This window comes from Nannospalax galili, unplaced genomic scaffold (assembly GCF_000622305.1).
Source record: "Nannospalax galili isolate Female #2095 unplaced genomic scaffold, S.galili_v1.0 scaffold607, whole genome shotgun sequence".
Taxonomy (NCBI): domain Eukaryota; kingdom Metazoa; phylum Chordata; class Mammalia; order Rodentia; family Spalacidae; genus Nannospalax; species Nannospalax galili.
In genome coordinates this window covers 82,028-91,941 of record NW_008355379.1, presented here as the reverse complement: position 1 = coordinate 91,941, position 9,914 = coordinate 82,028, and the positions used below count along the sequence as shown (strand labels likewise).

Genomic DNA, 9,914 nt, shown 5'->3' with positions numbered 1-9,914 from the left:
CATCAGAAATCACAGATGTGACAAGACAGCTGAAAATGGAAAGGTTACACAAAAGTACTTCATGGCTCCAGCCTCAGCTCCTTGGTTGGAAGGAATGCGGACTAAAATCTCATCCACAAGGTATGCAAGGTGGCCCTGGTGAACAGAGATCAGAAGTCCTACCAGGAAAAGCAGATAGATCTCACAACTTACATCCAATTGGAAGATTTGGTATGACACTGAAGCCTCCTGTTTATCAGGTCAGCACAGTGACGAGATGCGAGCAAAAGAATATGGACAGTGAAAGAATTTCCAAGGTAGAAAGTGACAGAAGTAGAATTTATTAGTCATACTCCAGTGCAGCCACAGCTAGCAACATATTAGAGTAGTATTTACCCTGGGACATTTGAATGGGTACACATATGGAAAAATTTAAACCTGGAGAGTCAGTCCATATTTAAATTTTCTGCCCTTGAATAATTGCAGTTGGTGCTCATTAGAGTTAGCAATAGCCTAGCCTTGGGGAAATGAGTCATGCCATTAGTCAGAAATGGCTCAGCACAAGATTCTGTCCTAAGTTGGACACCACATTTCCCTCTAAGGAATCAACAGTGTTAAATATTTTAGTTTTAAAAGAAGGTCTCTTTTTAGTGGCTTCTTCTACCTGGGTGTCCCCTGGATGGGGACAATGCACTGGATCTACCTATGGTTGTTAATCTAACCAGAGTTGTGGGATAAATGATAGACCAGGGAATGGAATTATAAGGTGACCCATTTTGAGGGGCAGAAGTATGGGGGTGGGAAAAATGGGTCACTCGGGCAGTAAGCTTGAAGATGGAAATAGCTATCTTCTGATTTTATTGAGTAAAATGTTCACAGTAGTTTTGTCTATTTGATCCAGAGAAGGTTATGATATCTTTGGATATGGTCCAAGGGAGAAAGGTTGATACACCTGTTACATATCTATTTAAAATTTAGTGTTGAATTCTGGAAGAAATAATCTTTATTAACCATTGAAAGAAGTAGGGACTGAAAATACTGAAATAAAGAATATTACTAGCAGAATAAGAAGGTTCTATGATGGCAATGCTGTTAAAACAGTGGATCAGAAAATGGCCATTGAGAAGAAAGGACAAAGAAAACAGGAAGATAAAGTTTACATGTCAGGAATAAGAGAAGGAAGGCAATAAGCAACCACAGCACCATGCTGAAGAGAGAGCATTGACCTCCATCAGCCAGAATACAGAGAGGAGACATATTTATATATAATCAATTAGTGTGTACCATTTGCCCAATGATGTCTTTGGGTCTTCTGTGGTATGAATTTGGAGAAGGAGATCAAGTAATGGTTTGAAGACTGAAGTACATACAGGTCAAGAGTGAGGGTGACTTTGGTAGACCCAGGTGTGGTGGAATTTTGTTTGATCATATTAGTAGAAGAGTCACTAAGCAGGGAATTGGATTTTTGTTTACTCAGAATCAGACAAAGTAGGGTTAATAGAAGACGGGACATTTTTGAAGTTTTTATGACAATAAAGGAAGGCTTTTCTTAGTGAAGCACAGGTAGGGTGAGCATAAGTAATGGTAAGACATTCCCAATTTGGACAAATTTAAAATCAGGAGCTACATCATTGGAGCATGCCCTGGAGAGCCTTCTGAAAAGAAATTACAGGTATTTTATTGTATATCTTTTAAAAAGGGCTTGGTTTTCTGCAAGAACAACCACTGTTCTTAGCTGCTGAGCCATCTGTCCACCACCACCCCCCATAGCTGTATTATAGGCATTAATGCATACCCAGCTTCTTATATGAGTACTGAGATCCAAACTACCCCTCGGGGTGCAGAGAAAGCATGCTTGGCCACTGAGCAATCTGTCCAGTGTTTAATTATCTTGATGAATATAAAATATTACTTTTTAAATAAAATTTTGTGAGTGTTACAATGAGCAGATCAGTATCTGAAAGAGAGAGCTAAATCTTAGGGCTTGATAGCGCATCAAATTCCCTTATCACAATGCACTATCCACCCCTTGAAGACTATCTTGCTTTAGTTGTTGACAAACATTCTACATTCTTGATGTACAAATGTTGGATAGGCATGTCCTCGAAAGGACCAACAACAGATGGATGTCTGAACCCTAAATGACTCCATAGAAAGGGAGGGAGACAGTCACCCCTCCACCCAATGAGTCAGCTTCAGTTGCATGGGGGAGGGTATAAAGATAGACATGGAATAAATCAGGGAGGAGGTGGGAGCTTTGCCATCTGGGCCCAGGGCCTGTGGCTGTGGATCTGGAAGGCTCAGCTGAGGTATAGGGAAAAAAGCTCATGGGTGTCCGTACCTTTGTAAGTACCCCTCCTCATCATCATAAGCTCTGTTGGCAAGCCCAAATAAATACTCCCTAAACTGGAGTTTGGAGGAATATTGGTCGGTGGGTCATAAATGAGCCACATGTGTGACTGACTCCCAGCAGCAATTTACAGCAAATATTCACATTCAAGTTTACAATGTGCACCTATTTTTTAAAATCATTCAATAACATATGGGCATTATAAGTGTACTTACAAGTGTACAGGAAAGCAAAATATTCATACATATAAAAGAAAAATAAATATTTTGAAAAGATTCAGACATAAAACAGTTTAAAAAGTCCAATTTTATTAACAATAATTAAAGATCTACCAAAATGCCTCTAAGTAATAGAATCAGAGAAGTATTTACCTCTGGCGGAGGGTGGAATTGGTGACTTCCTGGAAGGGACGTGATAAAGAATCTTAAGGAAACTTTTTGAGGTGTTGGAAATATTTTAGATCTTATACGGGAATTGGTTGCATGAGTTATGCACGCCAGAAGTCATCACCTGCGTGCTTCAAATTCGTACCTTCTTTTCTACATAAATGAATCTTCATGACATAGTTTAAACTTTTATGACTCTTTGTATTTATTGGTAACATTTATTTCTATAAAAATTTACAGAATTCAACGTTTCGGTTTTAATTTTTTATTTATTTATGCAGTTCAGATCTGGCTACATAGTTCAGACTGCCTTGGAATTGAAATCCTACTGTCTCAGCTTCCTAAGTGCACAGACTACACAGGTTCCACATAGAGATCAATATTCTTACAAGCATATTTTAATTGACATTTAAGTTTGTCTTATGGAAAACAAACGTTCATTTTTATTACACCACCCTGATCTCTTATTTGAGTTCTGTAGGCCCATCAACACCATCACATGTCACCTGAGACAATGTGGGACTAAGTAAGAGTAGTTTTATACAAGATATACCTTGGATGCCTTTGAAGAATGTTCTGGTTTATACTAAGGCTACATCTAAAATGTGGGAGAATGTCAATCACAAAAAGAATTCACAGAAAGAGCAATCAGATATAGGTAAGGACATTAATTTCTTCCCAATCATCCTTGTCCCTTGAGTCCTTACAAATATTACAGGGAGTTTGTGTTCCTATCATCAGTCCTACAGTTTATCAGACATCAGATAGGAATCCTTTCTTTCAACATCCAATTATATATGAATATTATGATTTCAATTAATCAGGGTGGTAAATATGGTGGCTACCACAGCCCTGGGGAACAATATATTCCCTCAAGGTAAACTCAGATAAGTCTTGCATAACACCTTTTCTCATTTATCTGAAAACTCATGAGACAGAGAGCATCAAAGCATAGGCCTTATTGAAAAGTCCTACACACTCCCTCTTTTACCTGCCAGAAAAACAGACTGAGTTGTCTTCCAAAATCACAGATCTTTGGTAGGGAACAGCCCCTGGGCAAACACATTGAGGTGGGCTCTAAACATTAAGAGGAGACATTTAGGGAGAGACATCTCTCTATCACTTTTCTTCCAAATTGCTTGCACTCTAACTCAGAGTTGATCACCATAGCTTTAAAAAGAACTGACTGGACTCATGTAGAGATAATGTAATGTGTAATTTGTCATCAGGTTATTGGACTAATATGATTTCCTCTAGGTTTTTTTAAACTAGCTAGGCATTATTTATCTCGAGCATTATCTAACCCTTCCACCACTCTCTCTCTCTCTCTCTCTCTCTCTCTCTCTCTCTCTCTCTCTGCCTAGGTGAGGGCAAAAGAATTACAAAATTGACCTGTTCTCAAAAAATAAGATTGGAAAATTGAAACAAAGAACAGGAAACCCAAGTCAAAACTGGCTTCAAAGAAATAGGTGGAGCTAGAGATAGAGCTAAAAGGGTAAGAGTGCTTGGTCTGCAAGCATGTTGACTTAAAGTCAAATTCACAGCACTCATGTAAAAAGACTGGCATGGCTGTGCATGCCTGCAATCTGTACCATTGTCAGACAGAGACACAATGATCCCTCGAGCTCTCTTTCTAACCAGTGTAGCTGAAAGGACAAATGTCTGGCTCAGGGAGAGACCCTGCCTCAATACAGTAAGGCAGGAAGATACAGGAAGATACCCTACATCTTGCTCTCTTCTACTATGACAAACGTGGTCATGTATACCCACACACTCATGAATACATCATACACACGCAAACCACACACACACAAATCAGTATTAAAGGAAGGCTTGCTCTCTTCTACTATGACAAACGTGGTCATGTATACCCACACACTCATGCATACATCATACACACGCAAACCACACACACAAATCAGTATTAAAGGAAGCACTGCATGCATAATTAAGAAATGTTGTTTTATAAATATATTCATCATTTAACAGGCAATAACAACTTGGGGAAAAAAATAGAAATTGGGGAAAGCCATGAGAATAGGACCCAGAAATCCCAACCAAGGTTATTCTACAATATACATGATCTAGGCTAATTGTGAAATAAGGAGATGAAATCCTAATGTAGGATATTCTAAAAAGTACATGACCCAGATGGATCAAATCTAAAACCTAAACAAAAGAAATTCCTACCCAGGATATTATACAAAATATATAACCAGGATTACCACTCAAACTGTAAGATCATCCAAAGCTTGCCATCTGAGAAACAGTAAAGCAAATAATTTAATGATACAGCACCAATGAATGGGTAACGTGTAGTCCTGATGCTTTACCACTAAGTTAAGCTTAGAGATATTATCCATTTATGTTAGTGTTACTGAATTTACTTAAAATTATGAGGAAACTTTTATGTAAAATTTATTGCTATATCTCAAACATATGACAATATGGATGAATATAAGCAGAATTAAAAAATTTTGTATCTATTCATATTTCTATGGAAATACTGTAACACAAGACAAAGATGAAAAACGTATGCATACAAATATTCCTGTAAACTATGCGTACCATATGTCCATGCATTCAATCTTCTAATTTTTTTTCAAATAAAAAAATTTATTGAGAATTTCCTACATTCAAACAAAGTGTTTTGATCAAATCCACACCCACTCCCTCCCTCCGACTCCTCCCATATTTCTCCATCACTTTTTTTCTGACAACTTAATGTACTGTCTTTCTTTTTCATGGGGCTTTTTGCTACTCCAATATTGCCCCCTCTGGAGAAGTAACCCTAAAATCTTTTAGGGATTAAATAAAAGCTCACAAATACTTTTGACATTTTTGGTCTTTGGAACAGAGTGTGTTGCTAAAAGGCCCAAAGACATTTTGACTATAAGCCGAGAAACTGGCTACTTTTCTTGGGGTTGTTTTACCCTAAGTGCCTAACCAATTTCTGCCTTCTATTCTATCACACCTTCTTCTGAAGGGGTTACCCAAATTGCCCATAGGGAATCGGGGCACAGACCATTCTGGCTTCTTCCATGCTGAACACAGATGCAGGGTACATTCAATAATTTTAAAATAAGCTTTGTAGATCTAAAATTATTTAATTTGATCATATCCCTTTTATAACTCTGTACATGAAAATAAGTGACTTTGATTATAAGTATTATTAGTCATGTTTTTATTTGAAAAATTCAGCCAGTTACACTTGCCATGCAGCTATTAGAATGTCAACCTATAAAAAGAGCCTTTTGAGTTTACAGAACTGAACCAGGAAGTGGGTGATTCAGTCGCTACATCCCTGAGCTTCTGAATACAGTTCACCTTATGTGCAGTGGCTGTGGCTGACATAGTACAAAAATGCCATGAAGGTATTCTGACTTTGTGAAAATGCATCTTACAGTAAAATTCAAAGTAATTAATACTTCTGTTTAGCCAAACATTATGATGAATAGATAAAACCAGTAGACATTCAGACAGTTCAAAAACATATTCTAAACATGTTATAACAATGAGGTAAATATTAGAATACATATAGATTTAGAAATAGAAATACTTCACTCTACTAATAGCAGTAATTTAAAATAAAAATTGAAGATCTTTACTGATACCATTATTTTTTAATATTCTTAGAAGTCAATGTTTGAAACTTTAAAGTCATAATATTGTCATAATATTGTCATGTAAATATAAAAGATACAGTATAAAGATAACCCTTGTCCCTGATTAGGATACATACAATGTGGAGTAACTTCCTTGAACTCTTCAAAGGCAATGTTGGATGATAGATAACTTGTTTTCTGTGTAACAAACACGATACGAAAATTTTGTAGCATGCAGTGTCTATAAGTTTTATTATGAATTCTTATTTTAGTTATTCCAAATATAGCACAACATTTAATAGGGGGGTAAATGGACTATATAAATAATGATGTCTCCATAAAAATGCTTAACCTAAAGTCATTAGACTCATCATCCCAGAAAAAAAAAACATTTATTAAAACATTGAGATATTTACTGTTTGGCATATTTAAAAATCAAGCCTCAAGGAATGGAAGTATATCTCAGTTATAAAGTACTTATTTAGCATGCTGAAGGTTTTGTGTTATATATTCATAACCACAAAAAGTGAAATGAAATAATAAAAAATAAAATATGACTTCTATGGCAGTACATGTTTTCTGGCTGGGTGTCAAAGCCTTGAAGACAAACTTCTATGGTGGCTCACGGTACCATCCCCATCCCATCTGTCTTTTACAGTTCATTCTAAAACAACTCACCAGAATTTCTCTATGCTTCCAGAGCTCTCCATTTCTTCATAAAAGGCACAATTAAAAAAATGTGGAGTCTGCATCATTAGCCCTGTGATACTAGGCGAGTCACATAATCACTTTCTCATCTATAAAGCAGGATATGGAGACATATACTTAAAAGATTGTGGAAAAAACATTGTCTAGATGCCCCCAAATCATGTTTTATATTAAAAGAGAAGTGAGAAATAAAGTTTACATATTACAAGAAAAAAGTGTTCAAGATGTATGCTATTGCCAGCATATGTGTGTAGATGTGCATATGTATATACACACAAATATGTTTTTTGTTCCTTACATGGAACCTAGTAACATGCAAATGTTCAATCTCCCACTAAATTATAACTCCATTCTTTATTTCCTCTTTTAAAAAGCAATAGTGGACTGGGGTGATAGCTCAGTCAGTATTACATGCCTTGCAAAAATAAGGCCCTAGGCAGTTTCCATATCATCATCTAGAGAGAGAGTATGACTTATACAATCACTAGATGGGCTGACTAGACTCCAGTGGATGAATTTACACTGAAGGACATCTGGATACAAAGACCTGAATGAATAGGACTTCACATGTAGGGTGAAGTGCATGGTGTTCAGTGGGAGGTTGGGGGAGCACCTTCAAACACACACACACACACACACACACACACACACACACATACACACACAAACACAACTAAGTAGACATTCTTATGCAAAATAAAATGTTTGTTATAAATAGAGGAAGCAAAGATTTTTGCCATTATATGTGATACTGATTTTCAAGCCAGGAATAATAACATCATCATATGATTTTTTTAAAAAATCAACCAAAGGCAAAATCCACCCTCAGGAAGAAGTTCGTAAGAATTTAATTTCAATTTGTAATGGAGTATCAGTATGCCAATGTCATGGTGTTCAGAGGGGTAAGCAAATCCATACTAAATTATCCATTAGAGTAGTACCTTAGTTCAGTTTAATACACAATTCTGTTTCAATCTAAGGCTAAACATCTACAACAAGAACCATTCTTAAAGAAGCAATCTTACAGTGCTCAAAAGTGTCTTACAGTATCTGTGCTCTGTTAAATAAGGTTTAAAGTAATAAAGTTACTATTTATAAACTCTTAAAAGGAAGGGAGAGGGGTAGGGAGGAAGGAAGGAAGGAAGGAAGGAAGGAAGGAAGGGAGGGAGGGAGGGAGGGAGGAAAGGAGGGAGGAAGTGAGGGAAGAGTTAGATACTTCTAAAATAATCCATGATTTTACTGGTTGCCTTGGATAGAGAGTAGCTATACCCCAAAATACAGACTATAATGCTATTATTAGGAAAGGAAAATGCCTAATATCAGGGTCTCCATCTGTCTCCCATAGGAACAAAGATCATATTAGATCCAACTTGCGACTGAGACTGGCATTCAAATACAAGAATATAGCAGTGTAGTTATACTACATGGGAAGAAGAGAAAAGATATTTCAGTATAAACCATTCCCAGAATGTAGAAAGAAAAGAGAAAGAAAGAAGCATAATAGAAGGAACAAGGAAGAAAATAAAGTGGAGAAATAGAGCAAAGCAATGGAGCAGGACCCATGACACCACACTCATTCACTCAGTTTGTAAACTGTTTCAGTGTTCTCTTCACAGCAAGTTTAACATCCTTGTTCCTGTGGCTATAAATGAGGATTCAGCATGGGCACCACAAATGTGTAAAACACTAAGAAAAATTTCCCTTGGCCTGTAGATTCATTAGGTGATGATTTGATGTAAGCAAACAGCCCAGATCCATAGAATAAACCAACAGTTATGATGTGAGATCCATAGGTGCTCATGGCTTTTGACCAACCATTAGCTGATGACAAGTGAACAATATTAAAAATTATCAAAGCATACGAGGTTAAGATAATTAAGCTAGACAGAATGACCACTGTACTGACAAGAGCAGAATTTATAAGCTCGTTGTTATAGGTGCTACTGCAGGAGAGCTGTAGGAGGGGAAAACACCACAATAAACCAACAGTTATGATGTGAGATCCATAGGTGCTCATGGCTTTTGACCAACCATTAGCTGATGACAAGTGAACAATATTAAAAATTATCAAAGCATACGAGGCTAAGATAATTAAGCTAGACAGAATGACCACTGTACTGACAAGAGCAGAATTTATAAGCTTGTTGTTATAGGTGCTACTGCAGGAGAACTGTAGGAGGGGGCAAATGTCATTCATGAAACAATTGATTATGTTGGAATCATGAAAGCTGAGCCTGCTTACACACCCTGTGTGAACCATGGCACCAGCAAAACCCATCAATTGTGAGCCAAACATCAACAAAAGACAGGTCTTAGGGGACATAAAGTCCTGAGGCTTACAGATGGCCACGTAGCGATCATGGGCCATGGCTGCTAGCACATAACACTCAGAGCTACCAAAAAAGCAGAAGAAAACAACTGAGTCATGCATCCTGTGTAGGAGATGGTGTTCTTCTCTGAAACAAGGCCCACCAGCATTTTGGGAGTAAGGACACATGAATAACAAAAATCAAGGAAAGGCAGATTGAAGAGAAAAAAATACATGGGTGTGGAGAGATGTGAATTCAGATAAATAAGATTCATTACGGTCAAGTTTCCCACCACAGTGGCTGTGTCGTTTAGAAGGAACCGGACAAACAGGGGCAGCTGGAGCTCAGGTTGGTCTGCCAATCCTGTAAGCATGAACGCAGTCACTGAAGAAGCATTCTACACAGCCATTTGCTTCATGGGTGACATGTCAAGTTTCCCACCACAGTGGCTGTGTCGTTTAGAAGGAACCGGACAAACAGGGGCAGCTGGAGCTCAGGTTGGTCTGCCAATCCTGTAAGCATGAACGCAGTCACTGAAGAAGCATTCTACACAGCCATTTGCTTCATGGGTGACATG

General features: G+C 37.5%; 1 pseudogene; it reads right to left on the bottom strand.

Moving 5' to 3' along the window:
* Positions 1-8,609: 8,609 nt before the first annotated feature.
* Positions 8,610-9,746, bottom strand: LOC103749645 (annotated as a pseudogene).
* Between the last annotated feature and the right edge of the window lie 168 nt (positions 9,747-9,914).